We start from the raw sequence: 26,724 nt of genomic DNA on the forward strand, positions 1-26,724 counted from the left end.
TGTGTAAAGCAACCGGAGCAATGCAAATGTGAGATAATCTGTTTTTCTTTGTAGTGGCCACGAAGCCCTCTCTGTATTATTTTTTTTCTTTCACTAATCAAAGTCAGTTCTTTTCAAACATCAGAACGATTTTATTTTGTTTGCAGATTTATCTTTAAAACTTTTATGCAAGAAAAGTTCTTTCTCTTCTAGAGACGTAAACTGTGGGAAATGTTAAGATACAGTCAGCACTCATAACTTGGGTTTGTATGTGTGAGCATGACAGCACTGCTACAGTTTGTTTCCCACACTCATAGTTTTCAAATTCTTCTTAAGAATATGAAGGTGTATTGTTTGGACAAAAGTAATGAGGGTGATTCCAGCAGGGTGGGAACTGTTCTGGACTGTTTTGGCCTGGTTTTTTTACGGATTCTAGCTACTTTCTTTGTCTGAGGTTGTGTGATTTTAGACATGCAAATGCAAGGTTTTCAGTCTGGTCATTTATGGAACTTCTTATCTTAAACAATAACAATTGGAGTGATGGTTTGAAATGCATTAGAACGTGTCTCTTCCTTTTAAATCTGCATGAAGTGAGTAAATGAGCTATGTGTATATTGGCACATGTAGCTGCAAAACTGTCTTATGCAACAGATCATCATAAGTGGGAACTAAAACATTATACATATATCCATATACAGTCAAGGCATCTGCTGCAGTCCATGCAGCCTCTGAGAACCGATACTGAAGGTTGAAGCAAAAGTTCTTTGGTAGCTGTTGGAGAGTCCAAATCAGAGTTCAGGAAAGCTGTGCTGACTGCTGTAAGTTTGGATCATTGTACACACTTTACACACCCTGTGAGTAAATTGCGTTTAGTATTAGACTATTTCATATAGTTCGTATAGTTTCATATAGAAAAATGGAATAGTTTGGTGCTTAGATCCCTTGCCAAAACCTGCCAGCACAAGGGCTTCTTTGTAGGCCTGGTGCAGGTTGCCTGGGCTGGCAGTTTTGTAGTGTCACAGTTTTATCACTGGCTCTAAACAAAGATAATGCCTGTCTCACTTATCCTCATACCTTCGTATGTTCTACACTAATGGTCTTTTGTGAATAGGTGAGCAGTTTTATAAGAGGAAGGTTTCGAGTATTTTCTCTATTCTGGGCAAATGCTGAAATAAATAAAATTGCTGAAGAAATGGTGTCTGACTGCAAGGAGGCAGTTCAGAAGGCTTCAGTGTTTTGTAGTACGATTATGATCCTTCTGTGGTGAATTTAAGCTTGCCAAGTGAATTAGCTGGAACATGCCAGTCATGTTTTTCAGCCACACAGGTGCTGCCCTATGTAGTGTTATTTTTTGTTTCTTGCCATCAGCAACTTACTCAGCGATGACATCCCTTTTCCCCTATTCCCTGAATCTCTTGCTATGTGCTCGTGTTTGTATTAGTTCTTTGGGAAAGGTGCCATGAAGTTGCACTGAAAGATACTGAATTCTGCCAAGTAATTCCTACTGATTAATGATAAACTGTCGCAAGCTATTTTAGGTTTTTCCATTTGTTTAGTCTCATGCTGCTGCAAAGCTGCCACATAGGTATCTTGAGGATTTTCTCCTTCCCATTGGGCCTTTGGAGCAAGCTGAACAACTTCAATTATTTCCTTGAAAAATGTATATCAGACGGGTGGTATAACTGATGCTCTCGGAGGAGACTTTACAGGCTCAGTACATATTGGTTTGTTAGGATGGAGATGTGTGGGCTGATCGTTTTTATGTTCACCATCCCAACCCATTAGTCTGCGTTCTGCAGGGAGCTGAGCTGCTTTATTTGCTGGTGTATCCAGCAGAAGGATTTTTTTGCTGTATCGTGCAGAAGGTAAGGCTGCTGATGGAGCCGTGCCTTCAGCACGTCGAGCGCCCTGCTCATCCTGTCTGTCTGAAGAGAGCTTTCTTCAGGGGTGCACTGCGTCCTGCTGTGCCTGTGGTATTGATGCCTTATCCACAGGTTCCGTTGTCACAGTGAAACATATGGGAACGTCTAAATATTCTGGACGCTTTATGTAATACCTTCTTTGAGAGGCAAAGCACCATTTTTTCTTCCTCCAGCCATCCACTCCCTGGCTCGGTGGTGGGAAATTGATCAGGCTTGAGTTTCTCAGCATCGTGTCCTTCCCAGCTTGTGCACTGAGAGGTTGGATGAGTGCTATGGTCCTTGCTGGGCTTTTTCTGCCTGGTCGCACATCCTCTGCGAGAGCTGCTCACTGATCAGGGATGGTCAGTTTGTCAGTTCATATTTCTGTGCTTGCTATTGGCTCGGATCAAGAGCCAACTAATTCAGTAGGGAACTGAAGGAGAGACTTTGTGTCCTGGGATTTTTGTTATCTTGTGCTCCAGTGGAAGGTAGCCGCTGTCTCACTGCCAGGGCAGAGCGGCTGGCGTTGCTGTGACCACATTTGGAGGCTGTATTTCAGAAGTTCCTCTCCTGTCCTCTTGTGTTACATCTTGGGAATACTGAGGTACTATGGTAACTTTCAAATATTTAGCTGTTGCAAAGTAAGGTATTTGACTTAGACTGTTTTTCCAGGTACTTAACCTACTCTTAGCGAATGAAGTCAGAGTATCATCGCAGTCAGTTTGACTGTCCCCCTCCTCATTCGGGCTGTAGGGCTTCCCTGAGTCTGAGCCTTGATTTTGTGGAAGAACGTCATGATAAAAGATAACCAGTGATGGAGAACTTACCTCAGACCTTGTCAATTATTCTGATAAGGAAGAAGAACAGCGCTTTTATTTCTTGACTGATTTTCACTACTTTAAGTTCCAGCCATGGGTTTTATTATGTTTTATGGACTTGTGCTTACATCAATTTCAGGAGCTTCAATTATACAGTGACATAATTACTGGAAGGCAAAAAAAATAATGATACGATGATTACAGCAATATTTCTCAAGCTTGTCAGGGAGGGAAGCAGCGTGTCAGTATAAAGGATAAACCCAACACATCTTTCCTTGCAGCCTCTCTTTGCTCTTTTACCTTCTGCTTAATTGCCAGATAGAATTTGTTCAATTTCAGATAGCTGTTTTGGTTTTTCTTGCGAGATGTAATTTCTTTGGTTGAAGGAAATAGCATAATAAGTCACTTGATATCATTTAGGGCTTGGATTCCTGGCCCGATCTCTGGTGCTTTTAGAATAGTGGTTTATAACGTGGAATGTTTTTCATGACAACCGTCTCACGCTTTGCATGCTGTGGCTGAAACTTCGGAGTCCTGCTCTGAAAAAAGTACTCACAAGGACTTTATGCTGCATATTTGACTTGCACTGCTCAAGGTTATCTGAGAGGATCTTTAGGGTTCAATCCCTTATCTATGGGAGGGAGCTCTGGCTCTGCATCTTCTTGCAGCAGTGATATATTCAAATGATAACGTATGCTATATATGTAATACTAGTGTGTATTAAATAATAACATATTATGCTATTATATGCTATAATAATAAGAGATTAACCTACTAATTTCTTTACTTGCTGTGTTTGGTCTGTCAGAAGGTCTCCATGGCCAAGACTGTGGTTTATGTATAGTGTGTGCTGCTGGATGACAGGTTCAGCATTTTGGTCACAAAGTGCCAAAATGTTAGCAGTAGTCATTTTTATGAGAACACGCTCTGTTCTACAGAAGTGTCAGACACAATACCCACAGCAACAGATCTTAGTACTGCCTCTTTCAGAGCTGTGTATCAGATAAATATTTAAACACTTTCTGTAGCGAAGATGTAAACTGCAATTCACTTTTCCCAGCTGTGACTACTGTTGGCATAACTGCAAAAAAAAAAAAAAAGCCAACACAGAGTGGGAACAATTTGATTCAAACGCATCACGAATACCATCATGTATAGTTTGAACAGAGCTACGCATCCTGGTGAGCCACGGCTCCAACTGTTGGTGTGAACCCCTGAACCATCGGCTGGCCAGAGGGGATGCTAGCTTTGAGTTTGCCCCAGTGAATAATGATTCGTTTCCACCAAATTCTTCTGAGAGTCAGTTTCTTCTCAAAATCTCCCAGCTAATGTAAGGATAACAGTAACGCAGGAGGAGATAGGGTTCTTACAGGGTTATCACAGCAATACTGTTTGATTCTGACAATCAAGAATGTTGTTTGGAAACATTCATAATAATAATTATATTTAAAAAAAAAAAAGTTCTGGAGAAGCCATTATTGAAATAGTGTTTTGGCATGTTAAAAGCGTTCAAGTGGAATTCATGATATCCAGGAGTAAAGTGGGAAGCCTGGGAAGCCAGCTAGGAAGGTGTCCAGAAAAGCAGAGCTGTAGCAGATGTGAGGGTTTGATGGATGCTGTAGGGAGGAAGGGCAGCTGGTGTTTTGCTATAGACTTTGTAGAGAGGGCTGTGGGCTGCACACAGGTGTGTGCACCCCCTCCGTGTCTCAGAAAATGCCCACACACAAATAGGCAGGAGCTGGAGAAGCCTCACTATGTGTGTACTTTCTGACTGTGCCATTCTTTGGGTGACCGTGCGTTGTTCCATGATGTGGGGTCTGGTGTGAGCCTTCCCTGTTTGGGCTGGGTGTGGGATGGTGACTGTGGGCTGATAGCAAAAATACCAAGAACATAAGAAAAGTTCAGTGAGAGATACGTGGCATGAAATTACTTCTTCTGGATGTTGCTTTCATGACTTCTTAATCAAATATCACTTGAATTAATCAATGTTTTAATGCAGTGAATTTTAATAGAAAGACCTGGTATGTTTTTTGGTAGTGTCCTTCTAATCCTTCCTCCTGTGCTGGATGAGAGTGATATTAGAAGGCAGAATGTTTAGGTGGGGAGGAAGGTAAGTGACTTATTATTGACTGCATCCTCCCTTAATGGCACAGAATTACATCATGGTTTGGCTGCTCAGATGCAAGGTAACCTTCGGTGAACCGTCGAGCACTGAGTAATAGTCAGTAGTAATAATCACATGCAGTTGGTTGTTAAATCTCCAGTGCAATAGCAGCAGAGAAGCCCCTAGTGATGGGGTGACTTCAAGCTGAATGGCACCACTGAATTCATTCTGTTCCTGGAAGAGCTGTGTGTTGAATGGTAGTGCTCATGAGGGCCTCGGATCCCACTTCAGAATAGGGCTCCAGCCAACATTTAATACCTGATCTCTTTTACTGCTCATTTTTCTCCTCGCTCACATGAATATAACCTAGTGCAGCAAATTGTTTCCTTTAACAACTAACTTTTCATCAAATGATTGTTTGAAACACTGTTCTTCCAAGTCTTCTGTAAATATGCACACATCACTGTAGATTATCCTTAATCCAATCTCTTATATAACCACTATCATTTTGGACTTAGTCCTTACTTCCTGTGGAATTAGTATTTCTTAGAACTGTTTGCTTTTTACCACTTTGGAGACACATTTGATGATATCACATGAGTGTTTGGAGCCCACACCTTCTGAAGGAGAGTCAGATACCTGTTGTTGTGATGGTGTTGGGTTGGGGAATGTCACACATGTTAAACTCACACAACTTTTTAATAAATGCTCCTTGAAAGACCGTCCAGATTTTCAATAGTCTGGGCTTCTTTCAGATCCACACGATTAGACATAAGTTTAAATAGTGTAGTGTAGATCCTCTCTGGCCTAAGCTTTGTACAATGAATATTATACTGTGAAGAAAAGGCCAAGTGAGTTAGAGTAATTTTTAAGGAGATTGCACCTTTGATTTGAGATCCAGAGAAATGAAGAGCTAACCAGAAAGCTGTTGATCATGAACATCCCTAGATGTTCTGGATAGCATCCTGGGTTCTGAAGAGAAGTGCTGCATATCTGTGGCATGTTTGCTCTTGCTATCGGCTGCCAGTGATGGGCTGCAGTATTTGCATGTGGCCAAAGCTGCTAAGCTGGCTCATTAAGTCTCTCTTATTTCCTTAATTCGTGTCTATTTTTTCTTAAAACCATAAATCAGAGGGACAGGAAATCTGAAATAGAGGTCATTTATGTAAATGAAGGATTGCAGCAGCTGGTGGTGTGGGGGTGAGAGGGTTTTTTGCTAAAGGTTCTGTGGGGCAAGATGTGGAACCTCATTAATAACCAGCTGGTTCTTGAAGATAAGATATTTATCATTAGTGATGAAATGTCTTAAATTTGTGGGCAGAAGGTAATTTGTAACTCAAAAAAGTTGTGCCAACCTAGCTGGTAGGTTTAGAATCAGTCTGTTGCTAGCTGCCAAGTGCTGGGATGGGTGAGCCTTCTCCCCAGCACTGATCCCATGTTTGTGTCTAGACAAAGCTAAGCCCTTCCAGGCTGGGGCCTCCCAGCATCCCATGGCATCATTTCCTATGGTGGAGGGGGGATGGGGACGGGGACGGGGGATTCCCTTCTGCTCAATCTTTGAAGCAAATGCTAGGCAAATCACAAGAACTGGGAACGAATCTATTCTAGGTGCAGTAACACAGTGGAAGGTGCCTGTTGTGCTGTATGCATCTAGATAGGTTTTCTTAACACTGCCAACATAAGAAGGCTTACTTCAGCTGCTGCCTGATAGTATCGTTAACCTGATTAACGTACAAATCAGTGCACTGGAATCTGTATCTGTGGCAGCACCTCTTTCTGCAACATCTTGAAGAACTGCAAGCGATTCTTTTAAAATGCAGCTTCTTGTTTAAGAGCTGTCAGTCATAAGACTGGAAGGTAAATTAAACTTCTTCCTGATTATCTTTTCAACAAATTCCTCACTGCTTCAGTAGCTGTGCACTTGACATCATTTCTTAACATGTGCTTGCTGATAAGACAACTGGTGTTTGCAGTTTTGAATGTCCCAGATTCTATCTGCATTATCCAGTTTTTGTCCCAGTCTCAACTACATGGGAAATCTTTTAAAAAGATTTGGTAATGACTCAAGGAAATTAGTGCCGGGCGCACTGCTGATCTTCTGAATATGCTGAAAATGGCATTGCTTATTATTTTTATTGTTGTTTCTATTGGCTTATTTTTGTTTTCTACAAGTTAGGCAATAACTGGTTCATAAAAGTAGGTCTACATCTTTTATGATTTTGTGATTTATTTGTTTTAGGCTCTCCAGCGTGCTAAATATTCATCCATATTCAGTTGTATTATTTTCTGGGGATGGAGTACTTATTTTTACTGTTTATTCTAAATTATTCTAAAATAGAAAGTGCCAAAATACATATTTCTTAATTGTTGAGCAGCTCTGGAAGTGTGAAAAGGAAGAGTTGGCACAATGGAGTTGGCACTTCTGTATTTTGGTTGTGAAAAGTGACTGGTGAAGAATTCCCCAGGCGTCATTCTGTGTTCTGTCTGAAAAACATCCTCTTCTGGGTTTCTGCATGAACCGTGTATCCTGTATGGTGCTTGTTGGTGCTTGGAAATCCCAACTGCTTTTGCTAATTACTTTGCAGCTAGGGCATCCTCATGGTTTTGTTCTCCTTGTGTTTTTTTTTTTTTTTTTTTTTTTTAATTTGTTTGTTGCTGGAATGAGCATTGACCACTGTTGTTTGTACACTGTGTTTAGGTTGGATATCAGGAAAAGCTTCTTTACAGAAAGAGTTGTTAAGCACTCAAATAGGCTCCCCTGGAGGTGGTTGAGTCGCCATCCCTGAATGTGTTTAAAAACCGTCTAGATGTGGTACCCCAGGGACATGATTTAGTGGTGGGTTGTTAGAGTAGTATGGCTATGTTGAGGTTGGACTTGATCTTGATGATGAAGGTCCTTTCTAGATGTGATGCTCAGGGGCGTGATTTAGGAGGGTTGTTAGAATTAGGATAGTATGGTTAAGTTGAAGTTGGACTTGATGATCTTGAAGATCTTTTCCAACCTGAGCAGTTCTATGATTTTACGTGCATCTCTTTTACTGAGGCCTCCAGCTCCCTCATGGCAGGGATATATACATATATATCTCTGTGGTCTGTGCTGAGCCATGTAGGGATACCCAAATTTAATGGAGAGCCGTTAGTTCAGCCCGGTTCAGTTCAGTAGCTATGCTTCATGCACAGAGCCATGTTTTGACAGCATTGGTGCTACGTTATCTACTCTTAGAACTGTTTATTTTTTTTGTTTTTCTGCGCAGTCGTCGAGCTGTGGGTGTAATATGTTTATCAGCTTAGAGTCGCGTCTTGGAAACTTGGTTTACCTCTTTCTGTAATAGTTTATCACTAACGCATGGTAACGTTTCCTGGCAGGATATGCATTGTTAAAGTTCATTAGTAGAAGGGGAAAAAAAATCAAGGAGCGGAAGGCTACCCTCTTGTAAGGTTCAGAAGTTTGTGAGGCAAAGGAAAAATGTTCTTCATGGCACCTGACATCATTCTAGGCCCACCGTGCTACTTTCCCATGGGTGACTCCTATCAGTGACTGCGTTGCAACGGAGCCCAAAGAGTAGGTGTGGTGGCAGCTGCAACTGTCAGATGGAGGAAAGGCTGGGAGGGGAAAGCTGGCCTTGTCAGGGCAGTGTCTCCATCTATACAGTAATTTCCTATGAGCTGACCGAGACCTTGGGCGGTCTTTTTGCTACTGTTCACAGAATCGTGCATCAAAATTCATATTTTGTTTCCCCAATTATCTTTTGATCGCTGAAGGAGTTCTGTGTTGTCCTGTAGCCAGTTTTAGCTGTCCGCCCTTCTGTTCCAGCAAAGCCACTTCAGTGAGTTCACAAGTGAGTGGCACATCACTGTAGCAGCCAACTTCATTGACATGGGAATGGACCTGGGGCCTGAGGGTTGACTTTGGGAGGTAAGCTGCTGTGAACGTAAATAAACTGTTATCCTGTGCTTCAGAGCTCCACTTTCCAAGCATTAATTTCTTGTAAGTGCTTTGTGAAAGCAGAAAAAAATAATAATCTGCAGTTAAACTAATCTCTTCTAACAATGTATCGTGTGTTCTGAGGATCAGCGCTTGAGCGAAGGGCGTTGTTCAAAATGACAGACAACAAAACACGCAGAACTGTTAGGAAATGGAGCTCCCGACCTCATCACCCTCTGATTAAACACTGTGGTTTTACCTGCCAGGGATCCATTACAGTAGAAAGCCATAAGTATATGTCAAATACTCTTCATTTGGAAATTTTACATCCTGTTCCTTTTGTCTTCGCAGACTTGCCTCAACACCTCTGTTGCTCAGCAGGCTGGGATTGCTCCCTCCTACCCCACCTCAGGGATTAAATGTCACGTGTCGTACCCTTCCTCAGCTTTAACTTTGTATAAAATCATTGAGGTTGGAAAAGACCACTAAGACCACAAAGTTCAACCACCATCTAACTCATCCTCACTGCACCCACTAACTGTGACCCTCAGTGCCACATCTCCACAGTCCTTGAAGACCTCTGGCAATGGTGACTCCACCACCTCCCTGGGAAGCCAGGTTCCAACACATCACTGCTCTTTTTGAGAAGAAATTTCTCCTGATATCCAACAAAAGTAGCTGTATGCGTGGGGAATCTGTGTCACTTGACTGACCAGGATGAGAACAACCCTTTGGCTCTGCTAAGCAGCTGTGCCTGTTTGTCTGTTAAAGAAATTCCCTTAGTAGATGTGGTGTGAAGGAGGTATAGACAATGATTCCTAAGTCCTGTCTACCAAGAAAGCTTGGTAAATGTTCCTAGGTTAATTGCATCAACCATTTTTAGGGTCAAGCTAAGGCATTGAAACAGGCTGTCTAGAGAGGTGTTGGAGTCACCATCCGTGGAGATGTTAAGGAAATGTGGAGATGTGGCACTGAGGTACATGGTGAGTGGGAATGGGTTGGGTTGGACTCGATCTTACTGATCTTTTCCATCCATAATGATTTGGTGATTCTAGCTGCGTTCATGGCTGGACGTTTCATGTATAGTATAGGATTATGATATTAAAAACAGCAGTGAAAAACATCAGTGTGGGGTTTTAAATTTGCCACGTGTTATTTATTAATTGCTGCCACCTTTTTAAATTTTCAGATCTTTTTCAGGATTGGTCAGAATGGCATTGGGCATCCTGCCTGCTCTGAAATGAAAAATCCTATTGGGTTATCATCAACTCCGTTGCTTCCTGGAACACGGCCAGGGTAGTTTTATTTATTTCTTTGGCCACATACACGTAAACTTTCCTTCATGATAAAAAGATGAAAGCTCTCTTCTGCAAACAGCATTAATTACTGCAATGCATAGTTGTGAAAAAGTTATGCCCCAAACCAGTGAGATTTTCCCACCCCGTACTTCCAAGAATTCTTACTGTGCAGAAGTAAATCCAGACTAGCTGAATGAGTTTAAAATGAGAAAGTTTAGTTCATGTCTCTTTGGTAAAAGGTAATGAATACAAATTAGATTTTTTTTTTTTGAAGAAAATCACTGAGGAATGTTTAAATCATGCCCTAATATATTATACATGGAAGTATATGTACGTTTCTGTAAGCATTGTAGCTGCAGTTGGGCTTACTCAACCTTTCTGTGTTACAAGCTTAGAAAATTGAATGCAACTCTACTGTAAAACTTGGGTCTGGGCAGAAAACTGACTGTAGAGGTTTGTTTAGAAGCCAGTGCTGTGTGGACAAAATTTGGTGAGTCTGTTTAGTGATTTTTTCCAAATTATGCACACTGAAGTGGTTTCATATCACTTTGAACCCATGGAAGGACTTAACTAAATAATTTTCTTCTAGAATGCAGTTTTGTAACTTAGGACTTCAGGATAAAAACTTGATGTGTATTCCAAGGGTAGCAAACAAGAGGAAGTGTTTGAACTTCTGCAGTTTCTTTGGAAAAGCTTATGCTTACTGGAAGTGAACCCAGTCAATCATACAAGTGCACTACAAGTCACTATTGCAGTGTGATCGATGGGGAAATCTCATCTTAAGCAGCTGTTGGCATGATGCACAGGAATGAGACACTCCCTCTGGGGGTCAAGAGTACAGTAGTACCTGTATGACAATTTCTGACTGTGTGAGAGGAACAAGAGTGGTGTAAATTCCCAAGAAATGCATAGGTTCTGGAACTGTAACCTACAAAGTTTCTGGCTAATGTGCTTGAGTAACTGAGACTTCTGGAAGTTCTGTATTTTATCGTTAAATGAAAATGAGACATACTGCTTCTTGTACTGGACTGTAACATGCTTGTTTTACTGTGCCTCTGTTGCAATATCCATATGTTTCATATGACATGATGCAAAATATTTGTACAGGTGAGAACAGTGTATCTACGTATAGCTTTGTATATTAATTTGCTTCAACCCCTACTTTTAAACAACCATAGCAAATTTCTGTTTTCCTTTTAGAGATCTGGTGGATTCTGAGGGCTGGTAGGTTTTGCTGTCTGAATGGTTTATGACATTGACAGTTTTGAAGCTACTGATGTTGAAATTGTGTCTTTCAGTTATAAATTCATAACTGTCTATAGTATCATTTGAAGTAGAATTTGACGGGGGCAGCTCCTGAAGTCACGGATAAAATGAGAGATGCACTTGAATCTGTAAGGATTGAAACTGCTTTTCATCTCGGTTTTGAATTATCAGCTTTATTCTCAACTTGCCTAAAGTAAGGGTTTGAACAACACGAGTATACAGAATGCACTGGGCACGGAAAGCAAAATTCTTTTAAGACCTCATAAAAGCCATTTATATGGTAAAGTTTGGGTAGAACATTTTAATTGCACTTGTAGGACTGCACATAAAGCAGGGAAAGAACTTCTGGGAGGTTTCAAGGCAACTTTACAAAGTGGTCAAATTAGGAAGAAAATTATGAGCTAAGAACTGAATAACTCGCTTAGTTTTATTGTGGTGGAGCCCTATTAAGTTTTTACAAGGAAGCAGGTTTGATCATGCACTTGGTTTGAAATCAAGTTTGCGTTGCATGTAGTCTTCGCTCTTCAGAAGCCCTTCTCAGTTGATTTGAAGGTGCTTCTTGAAGGGAAGATGCCTGTGATGGTGGCTGTGTGTGCCCGTGGCAAGCTGCACAGGTGCTGTGATGCAGAGCAGGGAGCTGTGGTGTGAGCCGGGAGGTCATCGATAACCTTTGTGTGTTTAACAGGACAAATCCTTCCGTTTCATTGTTCCACTGCAAGCAGACGCTTATCTCCGGATGTTTTCAGACTTGTATCCCTTTTAATTTGTTTTGGATCATGGACTGCAAAAGCCATTTAATCATCTGCAAAGCGCAGGAAGAGAATTAACTCCAAAAAGTGGTTGGAAATGGGAGCGAAGGTTTGGGGCGTGCTGCCCCAGCAGCGTGCCATGCAATGGTGTCTGTGTCACAGAGCATGCAGCGAGCCTTCCACAGCTTGGTGGAATTGCTTAAGCAAGAATTGTTAATGTGCAACCTCTTGGTGTCATCTGTCCTTTGGCCCTCACGTAGCCTGGCTGAGGAAGTGCAAGCAGGGACTTTGGGTCCCAAATGGAGAATAGGGTGTGGAATTTGAATCCCCAGCTGCCCCAAAACAAACTGCAGTGTGTAGTATCCCTTCTTTGGATAATGCTGTGATGGACAAATTAACCAATTAGCTTGCAGGGCAAATAGCTGCTTCATAGGAGCACGGAATCATTTAGATTGCAAAAACCTTCAAAATCATCAAGTCCAACTTTCAAAACAAGACAGAGAATTTGAGGTCTTAAAAAAACAAACAAACAAAGGAAGTGAAGGACTCAATGTTTTACTGAAGAGAGAATTAAATTGCTTTTCATGACTCCTTAGCTTTCCTAATAACTTAGATGCTTTGGGTACTAATAGTCTTTGATGGAATATTGTCTATGGATAGAATAAAAGCAGCAAGTAGGAAGTTTGCCTTGTCAGAGCCAGCAAATACACTGGAGTTGCTGGTGAGAAAGCAAATGAAAGGAGTTTCCTAAAGCTGTGAACTGCCTGGATAGGAGCTGGGAACTTTCTCCTTCCTTTCCTGTACTATCAGCTTAAGATGAATGGTGAGTCATTGTTAGCTGCACATCGTATTTCGTTAGTGGAGAACTGTCAGAAGATTTGATTAATAATCCACAGTGTTTGGATTCATTGTGATAAAAGCAATCATAACAAAGGACTTTAGTGCCTAACTTGGCACTGAGGGGAAAATCTTCTTATCTTAGAAGTGTATGTATAAAGAAGGACAACTTTTTTCTTTTTACGACATATAGGCTCACTTGGTGAGTTGCAGGCTTGTGGTACTGTTTCTAGAGGCTGCTTTCCAGGCTTTCCTGCAGTGAAGCAGAGATTTAGTCCTGTCTTCTGTGCAGTTTCTAGAATATACCCCTTAAACCTTTTAAGTTACGTGATGGAAGTTGGTATGAAAACAGCTTGTTTAAATGATGCATAAATTATAGTGATGGACACAAATTTACTTTCTTCCTAGTTTTATGGAATGATTAAGGTTGGAAAAGACCTGTAAGATACCAGATCCAACCACCAGCCCAACCCCACCACGCACAGCTACCACGTCCCTCAGTGCTGCACTTCCACAGTTCTTGAAAACCTCCAGGGACAGTGATTCCCCATCTCCGTGGCCAGTGCCTCACCACCCTTCTCGAGAAGATTTCTTTTCCTGATATCCAACCCCAACCTCCCCTGCTGCAACTTAAGGCCACTGCCTCTCATGCTTTCTCTGGTTACATGGGAGAGAGGCTGACCTCCACTTCATCACAACCTCCTCTCTGTAAAGAAGCCTTCATGGAAAGGTACAACTTTTTTCTGGGTGCAGATCTTTGAGTTTTTCTTTTTTAATGTCTTTTTACTAGTTGCTTATATATACACACATATAATTTATTATATTGCAGTTTGCTTTTATGGATAATCTTGAAATAATTTCTCCCAAGTAAGGAAAGTTGGTAGATGCCATCTGTAACAACTGTAACAACTGTTACTAAGAGGGGAAAATTGATCTAGTGAAGATTGCATTGATCTCAGCAGATCTGAACTCAAGATGAAGTAGCTTCGAATTGATCAGGCTTGTTAAACTGGTGAGGTGGCAGACACCGTCATTGCCTCTCTTAGTCTGCGGAAGGAAAGAGGCTCCCTCCTTTCTAGTAGAGAAGATTGGCATGCTGTAATTTTTAGAAAGGAATGCTCACAGGTAGCAGAGCCCAGATGCACTGTTTGGGCTGGCTACCTTGCTGAGGTTGGATTTGATATCCTTGTTCCGTGATTTCCAGTGTTGAAGTGAGAGCTCTTGTTGGATGACTAACACATTTCAACACTGGTAAGCGCTTTTGAAGACTGAGTGCTCTTAATATATTAAATATTTTATTAATGACATAAGCAGGTGTCAAGGCTGGTTCACAGTCACATGTTATTGAGCTGTGCTTCTGAATTTGGTCATTCTCAGATTTGTTTTGCAGGAGTGTGGAGTGGGGTTAACACTTGACACTGCAGAGGCTGTGGCTTTTTGCCCACATGGCCTGTTAGCAACTTGGCTCTGTACCTTTTAACACAACCAAGCACATAATTCTTTTTGTATTTCTACTTTCCATTGCATTTCATTGCAGTGTTCACTGTGCGTTTTGAAGAGAAGTGGAAGTGTGTTCAGGATATTAAGAGGACTGCGTTGCACAGTGGGCACCGATTCATTCTATTGGAGGTACATCTCTTCCAGTGACTCCAGCTAGGCAGCTCGTCAGCACTTCTACATAGCCTATGAGGTGTGGGTTGTGATGGTATGCAGCCATGCATTTTTTACTGGAAAGCAAAGTTTATCTGGAGGGGAAGATTCCTGGCCAGTTGTAAGGCAGAGGTTTGGGCTGTCAACAGGGAGGAGCTGGCTTAAGTGTGGCCGTCTGAGCTGCATCTTGTCATGGTGGGCTTCACTGCCCTGAGCCAAAAGATACAATAGACAAAACTGAATATAGATCAGTGGATTAATCATTTCTGGGAACGGCTGCGGTATTAGAATTTGGAAGCATAATTCAGAGATTTGCCAAGTTAGCCAGTGATGGCCACTGGGAGAAGAGTTTGCCCAGGAGGAATGAGTTACAGAGTAGTTCAGGACTTTCTTAAAAATAATAATAAAAAAATCTTGCACTTTAGTAACCGAGGTAATGGCTTTGTAGTGCCATCGTCACTGCTTAAATCTTCAGTGTTATTTTTTCTTTGCACCTGTTTTTACTGATCTCATAACTGGCCATTGTTGCAGAATGGAAGTGGAATTTGGTGGAGCGACCAACTTTTGCCTTTGGATGGGATGCGACCTACCTATCGCAGTCATGTTTCTGTGCTTGTGATCGTGGGCACTGTCAGTATTTCCATTATAAATTTCTGGATTTTTTTAAAAGGAGCTTAATACTCAGTTGTAAAAATTTGTTCTTGGCAGAAAAAGTGTATACAAAATCTCAGCTTAAATAAGGCTTTTTAATGAAGGGAGAGGAAGAGAGCCCAGGCTCCTCTGGAAGTTGAAGTCATAGAAGAGAAACACACCGAAATATCTCTTTAGAGACAGAAATGTAGAACAGAAACCTCCAGTGTTAACTCTTTGTCCTGTGTTGGGTTTTAATTTGAATTATACCTTTTGGTTCATTCTGTGGAAAGGTTTTGGTGGAGCAGCATCCATTGCCAGGCAGGAAAAAGCACAGCAGAAGGTGGCTGGCATTACAGAGCCGAGAGCTCTGTGGTGACTTCTGAGTGCTTGCTGCAGGGTTCGCTGTTTGCAGAGGTGGGATGGGTTGTGCTGTGCTCATGGTGGGGGGGAAACCTTGTTCTGAAGGTAAGGAGCAAGAATTCGCTGTTCTTCCTACTGGCTGACTTTTCTGATGCTGCAGGAGATGCTCAGAGACCAAGCTTAATCAATGTATATTTTCGCTAGGTTAAATAAACCTGAATACTGACGTCATGAAAATAAGTTGAGGAGCCTGGTGAGGAGGCTGATGCATTTTACCCTTCTAATAAACACTGTTTCAGAACTTAATGAGGGATACCATATTACTAGAGCTTTACGCAAGCAGACAGAGCTATAGACGTCTAGCTTGAAGCACTTGCTTTGTGTTAAGATTCATCCCCAAGTAATTTGAGCAGATCCTTGTGACGCAAATGCCAGCAGTCATTTCCCTGTCACCATTTCAGGAGGAAACCTGGTCCTACTGATTGTTTTCACCGGTGGAGAGAAAACACTGCAGCAATACGCATCCTCAGCAAAATACTGAGCATCTCCCATTTGGTTCGAGGGATCTTTACTGCACCTTGGGCCCCCAGGTGCAAATGCAAGCCCAAGTGATTTCACTTTAACTCCGTAAAATGGGCTCTTTTCCAAGTCAATCTGTGCCCAACCTTATTGTTCTCATCTATTCCCTCCTGTTAATGTTTTATCTTTAATAAAAACTTCCTAAAAGTTCTGTGCAGCAGCGTTGTATGGTGCTGAGTACAGCGTGTCCCTGATTCAGACCGGGGCAAAAGTGCACGAGTAGAAAACAAATGTAGTCATCAAAGTATGAATTCATTTCAGATAAGTGGGGGTATCCAAATTGTCCATAATTCTTATTAATATGTTTGAAACTTCCAAACTTGCTGCCATCAGTTGTAAATAAATTGACACAGCCCTTCCACCATGTTAGTTCCTGTGGTGGAAGGCTGATCTGTATAGCTGTGAGCACCTCAGTACATTCTTTGTGGTTAACAGAAAGTGAGTGGGTGTGTTGGTGCTTCTGATAACCCATAAGCTAACATAATGCTCTGAACCTGGGTGTGAAGTATTTGGGAATGGTAATCCTCCTGTTTGCAAGTTAACCAAATGCTGTCCCCATTTAGTGAGTGGAGAAGTATCCCCTCACTTTGTCTTGGGGCACCTGCCTGCCCATCTGCCTTAATTTGCTTTTCCTTGACTTGTGCTTACTTTGACATCTGTGAAACAGAGCAACCCAAGACCTCCGATCTATGAAAACTGAGTATTTATATTTGTGGCTTTACCACACACAATCTTGCAGCCACTTTGCTCTTTTCAACCTTCTTCTCACACTTGGCTTCTGTCTTCCTAGCTGTGTTAAATTCAGCTGTAACCTCTTCAGGAGTGAGCACGTCTGCCCAGCACGGTGTCAGGCACTGGGAAGTTCATAGGATGGTTGGAATGGCTTACCTGAAGTCCTGGTAGCAGATGGCAGGATTGTTTTCCTTAAGCTTTTCCATGAAGGACCTGTTGTGTGCCTTAGATAGGGCCGGATTCTGCCAACCTATGGCAGGGATAGGGTCTGCGTGGGCTTTAAGGTCCCTTCCAGCTCATCCATTCTGTGATTCTTTGACGGTAGACAAAGATTGCAGACATCTTTCCAATTAGGCATTGAAAACCCAGTTGTCTGCATGCTTGGCTGAAATGATGTCTCAGTCGGGAAACCCAAAGAAAGAGGATCTGTAGCAGCTTTAGGTCACTTGTGTGGAAACCTTCCAGCCCAAAGCCCCCCGCTGTGTATTTGCAGGAATCTCGGAGCAAAGCATGCTGCTGGCAGCTCCCTCCTCCTGCCCACAGGCGCTGTGTGCTTTGTGTCGCAGTGAGATGCTGTTGGAACTTGCTGATATCAAAGGGTGAAGGAGTGCTTTTGGCTTCTCTTCAGAAGTGACTTCAGGCACAGAAAGCTCTCAGCGTGAGAGGCGGCTGGGGTGCCCCTGCAGCACCTGTCAGGAAATCCTTTGCCTTTACACCGAATGGTGGGGATCGATGAAGGAAGCGCTGCTGTGTGTGTGCAGTTCACCGTAATAGCATCGCGCTGCCTTCGGAGGTGGCTGTTGTTCTTGGCTGGCGCTGTGTTTTGATGTGATTGAAATCTGCTTTAGGAATCAGTGGAGGTGCCAGTTTCCTCGATGTGACAGAGGCTGGAGGAGTAGCATGCGGTTCTGCCAAGCTCACCTGAAGGACCGGAGGCAGCACGGCAGGATGCAGGCAGTGTGCAGCTGTGCTTTGCTGCCTTGTCCTCCAAGTGCACTGATGACAATGTATGTGCAGGAATGTTTCTGCAGAAAATGAAATGAAATAAGGACGGGGCAGCCAAGCCGTTGACTGAATGCAGCCATGAAGATGAATGACAGAAGGGGCTGAGAAGCGAGGAACTATGTGAAGCACTCCTGGAGTGGGAACCTCGGTGGCACTTCAGCAATGACTTGTTTAGGTTCCTGATGCTCTTCTTTTGCTGTATGAATAAATAAGCAGACCTGGGCTGATGGAACACATCAAAGGAGGCTCCCACTGGGCCATATATACTGTGAAAAGTTCCATAAATTATTCTGTAATATGACAGTTTCCAATTATGGATTTTCATAATAAGAGACTTATTGGCAAACAGTAATGAGAGTTAGCCGTGGAAATTTCTATTGCTTTTCTTGGCCCCGGCAAACTTCCTGAACAGTGTGTGCTTTGTCCCAGGTGTACCATTCTGGGCTTTGAAAGTGTGTCAGAACATGTGCGGGGCTGAGACCCCTGGGAACTGGCACTCAGAGCCCAATCAGAAGGGCTAAATGAGAAAATGAGGGACTTAAGGAGCAAGCTGCGACGTGTTAACTCCCTGCTGAGTTGTTTGTTTCCTGCCTCCATAACTTCAAGTGCTGATCGCCAGTGAGGGATTTTCATAGACACGTAAGGAATCATTTTTACATGATTCTAAGCAAAGCTTCCAGTCTGTATGGCCTTAGGAGATATAGAGATGCAAATATCTTGGATAGCCCTCACGGGCGCGTTTTGATCAGTTAGTGTTGTCAGCCCACTTTCCTCATATGGGCACGTGTGGGTGCAGGCTTGTTCTGCTTGTGAAATGCTGAAAATATCTTCAAAAAGTATTATTGTTTCCAGGAAATATGTTTTTAATACATAGTTGTATTGTGAAAGAAAAAAGAAGAGGCATTTAATGGGTGATGCTTTGGGTTTGTGTGAGCCAGTGGTGTGGATTTGCTTGGCATCGAGGCTCTCAAATGATACACTCGGCACAAGTAGATTCTTTTCTGATTACATGCGAGCACTGTGTAATAATCACATCTTTTTAAAGATATTGATTCATGGTATTGTTTGGAAGTCGCAGGCGATCCAGAAGCCTGCCTGCTTCTTTGCACCAGCTTCATGCTGAAGGACTTTTTGCAGTAGTTTGCAGAAAATGCAGCGATTTCAGAGAATCGTGTCTTTTGAAGATGTAACCTTACGTTGCTCTCCTCCTCTAATCCACCCCTCATGAGTGATTTATTCTAGGGACTGTGCATCATAGGCTTTGTCCTGGCACCCGTTCCCGTGGTGTTGCAGCGCCTGTCCGCATTACCAGAAAAAAGATGGCTGGGAGACAGCTTCTAAAAAATAAGTTAAACCAAAAAGAAAAGAACACACACGCAAAGAAAAGAAAACCAATTCCAGTTAGCAGAGAGGGTTTTGCTGCCAGTGTGGATGGGGCATAATTTGATTTAAATGACTTCTGAAAAACAGTTCTCAAAATTGTTCCATGCATTTTCTTCCTGGCTACTGTTGAAAATATGGAGCCGAATATTTTCTGTGATGTTTCAAACCAATATGTTCTGGCAACCTCAGAGCTGGGCCCTGTGCATTACGCTCTCGTTTCCAGTTTGCTGTGGCCTGGAGTGCACCGCACAGCTCATGAGATGCACCAAAGTGGGAGGTCTTGTGAGGAGCAGGCAATGCAGAGCCCCAAGGTACAGGGAACATTGTGCTGGGGTCCAGCAGGGCGGCTGCCAGCCCGGAGGGCCTCTTTTATGAAAAGGGTTTGCTTGTAGATGGAGGAACTGCGTGTGCCTGATGGGATTTTTGAGCCTGAGTGTGGGGTGAGAGTGTAGGAAAAGGTCAGTTCCTGCATGTTAAATGTTGGATGCTGAACTGCATCTTGTGCACCTCCCTGGGGTCTGAGTTTCTCACCAGGGAGATTTGAGAGGATGGGATAATACTGCTAAATATTCATCGCTGCTTTAAATGTGACAGCTGCCCAGGAGAGCCGTGTGTGGGCTGCGAGGTGTTTGCTGCATCACTTCTGCTCCGGGGACTCCTGGAGAACATGTGTGGGAAGGTCAGAGCCATAGCTGTAGTCATTCTGAAAATAGAGGCTTCATTTTCAGCCTCGCACCAGATCCTGGGGGTGGTAGCTGGAGTGGCAAGTGTGGAACGAGTCTGTTGATCTGGCTATAATAATACACAGCTCTTTGTAGTGCGCTGGAGGCCCAGGACAGGTTGGGCTTGTCCACCATGGAGATTGCAGTGTTCCACGAGCCCCCAGGATGCTCTGCTGCCCTGCGTCTCCTTGATGCTCACAGCCTCCACGTGTCCAAATATCACACGGCTGCTGTGAGGTGCCCTCATGCCCAGAGCTGGAAGAGAATCAGGAGCACGCTGATGGAGCTGTCTGATTTACTGAGTTACAGGACAACCCGATGATGAAATGAACTCAAAGCAGTGGGGTGCTGATCGCAGTGCTGTATATGCTACTGCCAGAACTGGGAGAGATGGAGAGCCCAGAGGCAGGCCTGGAGGCAGGAGGGACTTCAGGAGAAATGGGGGCAGAGGAGAGCGACTCCTGCCTGGTGATAATGAGGTGTTGCTGGATGTGTTTGGAAGCAGACCGGAGGTATGGGACAAGAGCCAGGCAACGTGAGTGTGGAGCTCTTTGGGAAATGATAGGTCAGAGATCAGATAGGGAATGGAGGTGTGTGGGGAGGAGGCAGTTCTTGTTTTGACTGTAGAATTCAGAAAGGTCAGACTTGAAAATATTCCTTTTTGATGCTTTTCCACTTGTTGCTCTGGGTGTTTGTACAAGGGGTATGAGAAGGACTTGGAGGGGATGTACTGTAACCTGTGATGTTTAAGTACAGACCGAAGCAGAGAGAAGATGAAAGAACAGCTCAGGAGTGATGGAAACAGAGTAAAGTAGTGAGAAAAGGTGACTACTTGGCAATGACTTTTTGTTTTTCTGCAGTTAATTCTGTTACTTGGGTCATCGTTCCCTCCCTGTGGCCAGACTCATTGCTTATTTCAGGCAGGACTGATAATTACTTGAGGTGCTGGAGGCAGCCTGAGAGGAGAAGATGCAGGATGCTGGTGAGGGAAGGTCAGGAGAAGGCTTTGGGGATTTGCTAGGTTTGATGGATGTATTGCAGATTTGCCTCTGTATTTTGTTTTGAAAACACGTGCGTTAGATTTCATTTGTTTCTCTCCCACCTCTCACCTCCTGCAGGGAAGAGCTCTGAAAACACTCAGCAATTAATCGTGCTGTCTCCCCTGCGCAGCTGGGGCTGGCTGCTTCTATGGAGCCTTTGCCTACTTGTGGAGTTTACTCCTCGGAATCTGCAGGATGGGTTTCTTGCAACTGTGTGACACCTGAGAACAGCAGAGTCCACTGGGGAGCAAGCACCCTTTGCTTGTCAGGAGGAGAGATTTTTGGTTTGGATGTTTGTACGATTATTGCGTCCAGTGCGATGTGTCTGGAATGTAAACCATAACGTGCTGTATAATATAAAATAGCAATCCTGCTGGCTGTTAGCAAGTGTTTCCAGTGACTTAGAGTTTAAGATTGCTTAAAAAAAGCAAACAGAACGCACACACAAAAACAAAACACAAAAGAGCAACTTTAACACTAACGCTATAGTTATTTTAAAAGCAGCACCATAACAGCTCCCACAGAGACTGCTCCTCTGCACCGAGTTGTCATCTCTGCCAGAGTGCTGGGTGTACGTGAGATTGCAAAGAGAAGGGAAGGTGCCTGAGACAGGTGGTTTTTCTCTTATTGGAAGTACCATCCTTTCTTTAGCCAAGGAGGAGCTCGAGCAGGCCAGCCTGTGTTTGGTTGCTCTTTTCAGAGAAGCAAAGCTCTTCCTTGTTAATATTTATGGTAGCTTGGCTCTAGCACGTATGTATGAGCTGTGACAGCATCCTCACGCTAGCCAGGCTCGCTCCTACTCCCTCGTGTGTGAACATGAGGGAACCAGGTTTAAGTGAAGCCTTTTTAATATGGCAAACGCTGAGAGACTAATAGATGCAGGTGTTCACTGTATTGGTATGAAATGTGTTGTTTGTGTTAGTGTTGTGGTAGCAACGGTCTTTTTAAGGCTGAGATGGTAATTTGGTCTGAAGTCCCTGTTTTCATCTGCCTTTCTTCCTTTGGAAAATAACCCCTTTTAACCTGTTTCTCTTTTTCAAACCTATTGCTTAACTGAGCTCAGCACCAGAGAAGACCAATGGCTCTGCCCCAAACTCTGTCTCTCTACCATAACTTGTCCATAGCTAAGGCAGAACTTCTGTTTGAGCAATGTATTTTTTGGAAGGAAGGCATCTTACCTTGATTTGCAGGTCTCAGGAGATAGACTTGGGCTGATGATCTTATTTCCTTAGAACTGTTCCTGTGTTTTGTGCTTCCTGTTCTTTCTTTGCTCCCTGTCCTTCGTTTCCACGTGCTGACAAATTGACTGCACCTTTCTTTAGCACCTCGAGGAGCCCCTTTGGACCTCACTGAAGGCAGTTAGCACAAGTGACCTGATGCTTCAATCTTGCACATTCTGTGGGTTTGATGAGGTGCTGTGTCAGCTTTTCAATGACTTGAGGCAAAGGGCTGTTGTACTCTATCATCTCTGACTTTTGTGCTGTATCGCTATGAGGAGATGCACTGCACAAGCCTGCTGTCTGCCACTGCTGACATGTTACAAAGCCAAGATTGCTTTTACAGTTTGTAGCAGAAGGGATCCCAGTGCTGACATTTGCGTTAGAAATCTTCCACGTGCTTTCCAGTCAGCAGCTTCCAAGGCAGACCCATTCACAGGCATGTGCTGCGTATTCTGAGATATTTGAGTTTTCTTTTGGCTGTTCTCAAACGTTCTGAATTCTGATCAGCCTTCTTCACCAACTGGACTTGACTGCTCTGCAAGTCTTTGTCATCCACAAGTTTTATTACCAGTGACTTAATACGTAATTTCAGATTATTGTGAATGCTTGGCCAACTGCAGACCTCCGTGGAATCCCACCAGAAACCTAATTCTCGATGGATTATTTTGTATTCTTGTGGGTTTCCTACCGCATGTTCACAGCAGGACCTCTGTTGGGGACTTTGGTGAGTTCTGGAGCAGCAGAAGGCTCCTCCCAGGGTGTCTGGCTGACTGAGTTTGACTAATCTGATAAATATCACGAGCATACTCCTTCATTGTCAAATCTAAACACATTTAAGCACTTTTCTTTTTTAAAGAATGAGTCATGTTCTATTTGTTGTTTCTTTCTAAGTGAAAGCAAATGCTCTCTTTGAAACTTTTAATCAGTTCTGCTGTGGGAAAGGACGGCAATTTTGAAAACCGAGCACAATTAGTGAGATGTTCAAAGGATATTTTAAGATGCTCTCTGCTCAAAGTAGCGCTTGATGTCCCAGCATGGTGGAGAAGCCTCACCTGAAGAATCTCAGGAAGAGTGTGTTGTGCTGGAAATGTCTAAACTTTAATATATTAGTCCCTCTGTCTAATGCAAGCATTCTGAGATGAATTTCACTTTCTTTTTTTAACCCCTGTCCAAAATACTTGTAGTAAGGATACTCTGCCCAGGGGGGTGGTGGAGTCACCAGCCCTGGAGGTGCTGAAGAACCGTGAAGATGTGGCATTGAGGCTCGTGGTTAGTAGGCATGGGAGGGGTGGGTTGGGGTTGGACTTGGTGATCTTGGTCTTTTCCAACCTCTATGTTTCTGTGATTCTACTTCCCTACCTGCAAGGTGCTGGCAGTGGAGGAGAACTCTGCATGAGCTTCTGTTGAAAACAATGGCACTGTGTGCAGGTTTTAGCCATGCAAGGTGCATACCTCCAGCAATGCCTAGTCCAGCAGTCATCTGTATCTGTGTCTCCTGGATGATGTGGTTCCATGTGTGGCTTGTAAGGATCAGAGATGAGCAAGAAGGAAAGGCAGGCCTATTAGGATCAAGATTAAGTATTCTGGGGAGTTGGTACATGTATTGGTAAAAGCACTGGGGATTCGTAGCTGAAAGGAGATTGCAAGTCACTGCTCTAACTCAGTAGTTGGAGATGGAAGACACGTGTGAGTGGTTAACTCTTGCCATTGAGAAAGCAGCAGTAGAAACACCATGCCCGGTGTGTGAGAGTAAACAGGCCTGTGCTTTCTCCTATGGATAGGAGGCTTAAGTGGAAAGTCTGTTAGAAGTCTGGAGCTAACGGGGCAGATAGAAGATTGCTGCTGGCAGAGAAAGCCATTCTCTGCGGCTCAGAAGGCAGCCCTCAGTGCTTTCAAATCTACGCCTTCCTGGTTCAGTTTTCTGCTGGAACAGATTCCTCCCAAGTAAGGACAATCATTCATTTGATGGCTTCTTCAAGACTGGCCTGGATACAGCGAGGTAATTGCTCTGCTGTCCAAATTATGCATATTCATGCCAGGATGCACTTGCCCACTAGCTGTTTTTTATTACGTTTATGGTTGAGATGGGATTTTCATTCAAAGATCTTGTGTTCAGTCATCTGTGACTTTACAAACCAATCACTATGGGGCAGAAACTTGATGCTTATTCAGCAATGGGTGTTTGTTTAAAGTTGGAAGAAAACTTATTCAGCCACTATCTTAAGGATCAAACATTCAAGTAAGCGACTGAATGTCAAGAAAGCGCTTCTTGAAAGGTATTTTTGTTTTAATTAAGGAGCGTATGAAAATAATACAACAGTGAGGTTGATGTTTAACTTCCCAAGTCAGAAAGTTAAGGTTCTTTTGTGGGTTTCAACCATGCATCCTGGGATGTCTGCATGATAGTAGGGTCATACACTAGAAGGGAATCCTCTCTTTGTGGGTCTGTGCAAAGTACTGAGTGCTCGACTGCACGTGTGGCAGACATGCACAATTGATTTGTTTGACATTTCTGATGAAGTTCTGATTTATTATGTCTGTATTCATTATTTCATGTATTAACTCCAATAGCACAGTGAGAAACAGAAGAGCAGAATAATGAAAGTGTCTATCTTCCAAGATGCTGCGTACATGAAGAGGTCAGTCTGCTGGTCAGTTAGGCTGCTGCTGTGTTTCAGACACTGAGTGATGAGCTCATGTTGGCCAGTGCCTCTTTGATCTTAACTGGAATAATTGTATCCATTGAGCTCCAAATTTTGTGAAGTGTAATGCAACTTTCCAGCTGTGTGATGAACATCTTCCCCAGGTTTTTGATGTGATGTAAGAATTCTTGTGAAATTCCCTGCTCTGTTATGTCAGCCTAAGTGATCTGTCTTGGCCTTACAAAGATAACCAATCCTATCACCCATGCTTGACAGCATCTAAACGTTTTGCTGTTCTGCTCCGTGTGGAGGCTACGATTTTGCAGACTCTGGAAAACTTTACTCAAAAATCCATTTGCAAATCTGTAAGGAAATGTGTGACTGGGGGCTTAGGTAGTCACAGCTGGAGCATCACACGAGCTGGTGGCAGTGGTGTGTATCCTAGCTTGGGGGAAGCATGCTAATTTTAGTGTATGGCATTTAAAAGGAAATGAGTATCTGCCGCTTTCTTTAACACAACATGAACTCTTCAAGCATAAGCTTGTCAGTGCTGCATCTTTAGAGGAGTGCTTCCTAGCATTCAGATCTATTTGATGTTGTTAACTGCATTAGATATAGAAAGATCTGTGATTTAGCACCCAAAACACATCCCACACTCCCAAAGAAAGACTTAAGAAGAGAAAAAAAAACACCCATGCAAAGCGTGAAGGGGTTGAAGAAAATGAATTCCTGCTGCAGTTGCACACTTGCACACATCTGGTGCAACTGAAACTTAAGAGCTGAGTACATCCACATCTGACCATAGCAGGGTCCAAACATTACTGTTGACACTAGTTTTCTTTTTGGAGAGGCACACTGGCAGCATCACTCGCGTGTGGAGCCTTCTCAGCTCTCTAATCTAATAGACTGTTCTTGCCCAGACCATTGTGTGTCAGTATTTTGTGTACTGAATGTAGCCAGCTTTAATAATAGGCAATTTTCCCACCTTCTGCCAAACCTTCCGCCCCCTCCCCCCTTTTTTTTCTTTCCACAATTGAATGTTTGATTCAGAATCTGCCATGGTAACGGGTTATATACGTATTAAAGAAAAAAAAGAAAATAAAGATGGAAAGCAGAGTCACAAAAGGTAACAAGAGTTCAGGGTAATGTCATCTTAGGTTTTTGGTTTTTTTCTTTTTTTAAGACTTGAATTCAACCCCATTTTAAAATTGATTTTCTGTTACATATTGTGGAAAGATTATAAAGAAATGGGTACTGCTTGGAAGCATGGATGTAGCTTTGTATATTTAAAGTTCTGGAAGTCTTGCTTGCATAGGTCTGATTTGATCTATTTGCTTTTTAGTTACTGGACAAAAAAATGTGGAGCTTTCTGGACTGTACTTTTCCTCATTTGGAATGGTTGTCTCCAGCTAGGACCTCTTGAGGCTGCTTATGCCTTCTTGCTGATGACTGCACATTATCAAAAATCTGTTACAGGGAAGCTTTTTTCCCATATTTTTAGAGGTCCCTTTGCTTGGGGACTGGGGATGGGAGAGGAGCACGTCCAGCATGCGTCGTGCCCAGTGATCACCAGCAGCAGTGGTGCCAGGAGGACTTTGGGATGGGGTTCCCCAGCTTTTGGTGCCTGCAGCCTCCAGTGGGTTTATTCCTTTTCCCACCCTGATCTGAATTTTGCACTGATGTACTGCAGCTTGAGGGAAACTTAAACATGGCTTTGAATCTGGGCTCCAGGATTGCTTGGGTCGGTTACATGGTTGGGTTGACTGCAGCTCGCTGTTGTGCAGAGGATGCTAGGAGAAGCAAACTTGTCCAAGGTGCGAACTGTTTTGATCAGTGTAACCAAGACAGAGCAGTTCCTGCAGTGCACAAGGAGGGATGTCA

At 43.2% G+C, this 26,724-nt stretch overlaps 1 protein-coding gene across 4 annotated transcripts in view; it reads left to right on the top strand.

The window, feature by feature from the left end:
- Positions 1–26,724, top strand: part of DIS3L2 (DIS3 like 3'-5' exoribonuclease 2) — a 165,779-nt gene that overhangs the window by 27,288 nt on the left and 111,767 nt on the right. The window lies entirely within an intron of this gene.

This window comes from Tympanuchus pallidicinctus, unplaced genomic scaffold, assembly GCF_026119805.1.
Source record: "Tympanuchus pallidicinctus isolate F22 unplaced genomic scaffold, pur_lepc_1.0 scaffold22, whole genome shotgun sequence".
NCBI classification, from domain to species: domain Eukaryota; kingdom Metazoa; phylum Chordata; class Aves; order Galliformes; family Phasianidae; genus Tympanuchus; species Tympanuchus pallidicinctus.